The sequence below is a fragment of the Anolis sagrei genome, chromosome 3 (assembly GCF_037176765.1).
Source record: "Anolis sagrei isolate rAnoSag1 chromosome 3, rAnoSag1.mat, whole genome shotgun sequence".
Lineage (NCBI taxonomy): Eukaryota > Metazoa > Chordata > Lepidosauria > Squamata > Dactyloidae > Anolis > Anolis sagrei.
Window position 1 is genome coordinate 242060509 of NC_090023.1, and position 1997 is coordinate 242062505.

The following is a 1997-nucleotide window of genomic DNA, read 5'->3' on the forward strand; positions in this document are numbered from 1 at the left end:
TTCTATGGTAACTTGCAGGTCAAGCATATTATACTTCTTGTGCACAACTTGTGGCTCACCAAGTGCTTTGGACTTCAATTCCCACAATTCTGGATCATTCGCTAAAGTAGCTGAGGCTTCCGGAAGTGAAAATTCAAAATTAACAATAGGAGGACAAGAGTTCAGGAATCACTGTTATAGACTCATAAGGAGGACCTAACAAATTCTTAGGGAGCGTGGGTAAGTGAAACCACAGATATGGGTTCCATGGTTGTGGATATCTGTATTTTTATATTTATTTCAGTTGATTCATAGTTGTAGTTATCCCTATTATTAAGTGTTAATTTCCTCTTGTCTATAATACATGGTATGCAATATACATATGAAGAAAAAAATAAATAGTAATAACTATGGACCTCGACCCCATTATCTAGACAGTGACCCACAGCAGTACCCTATCAGGATTTCCTGGTTCAGTGGGGTTAATTGCCAGTTGGGCTGAAGTAGGTGATCATTCATCCCAATTGTTTGGAAAAGGTGATAATCTATAGAGTCTGTAATTAATTAAAATTGCATTAAGAGTGTTTTAATATCCTGGCATGATATAGATAGCCAGCAGTGAATTTCTCAGCAGTGTTCACAGATATCCGTGTACTGCTAGAATAAAAACAGTGTCCAGCTGGGTTGTCAGATGGGACATTGACCTGAATAAAAGTGAAAATTGTCAGCTTATTTCCCCTTTTTTGAAAAACACTGAACAAAATCAAGAATTAATGACAAAGATCAGGACCTGGAAAAGTTATTTTTCAAAGTTACCATGCCAGTTTGGGGATTTTGAGAAATGTGGGCCCAATTCTGCCACTTTTCCAAACTGATAAAAACTGGAAATCATACATATGGAAATGTTACACAGAATGTATTGCAAGTTTCTTAAAGGCAGTTCCACCGGTATGTTGTTGTCATAGTCTGTTTGCTACAGGGTACAATTCAAAGTGCCGACTTTGGCATGTAAAGTCCTAAATGGCACCGGTCCAGTTTACCTGTCTGAACTCATCTCCCTTAACAAACCACCACGAAGACTAAGATCTTCTGGGGAGGTCCTGCTCTTGGTCCTGCCACAGGCACATTTGGAAGAGGCAAGAGAGAGGGCCTTCTCAGTGATTGTCCCCCAGCTATGGGACTCCCTTTCTGGTGAGTTTAGATCAGCTCCCTACCTCCTGTCCTTCAGAAAGATGGTAAAAACTTGGCAGTGTGACCAAGCCTTTGGGGGCAGTGCAATGAGGCAGTAATAGTAAACTTACTCCACTGACCAGAGCCAGCATGGTGTTTTGAGATGGTTTTAAACAACTGATTTAAAGTAGATTTGACTGTTTTTAGTGTTTGTGTATATTTACAGTTATTTTATGTTCCGGCATGGAATGTTTGTTGTTTATAAGCTGTGCTCTGTCCTGAGTCCCCTTTGAAGTGAGAAGGGTGGAATATAAATGTTTTAAATAAATAAATAAATAAATATATAAATGTCATTGCAATGATAATATCTGGTGTATATTTCATTTTAAATGAAATATAATGTAACCAAATTCAATGGAATGAAATGAAATTTGCAACCTGACAGAATTCCTTACCAAAACATGTGGCACAGGCACACATACACTTGTTTTTCTAATCTGTTCCAAAGATTGCCATGAGATCTGAGTGGATCAAGATTATACAGAAAAAATGTTGATTAATTTTCTGTACCCAGAATGCCATTTTTTACTTCTCACCACTGTAGACATGTTAACGCCAGGCATCCATATGAGACAAATTGTTCATAGAATACCAAAGAAGATGCTGGATGATAACTTCCTCCAAAACATCACTGAAGATGAATTTCAAGGTCATAGACTACTATTTCATTTTATTTGGAGTACTTTTGGGCATACTTTAGGGCATAAGATAGGCTACTTTGGCGGGGGGGGGGGGGGTGTTGCAGTTCTGAATGGAATAAACTGATTTAGACACATATCATGCACCCA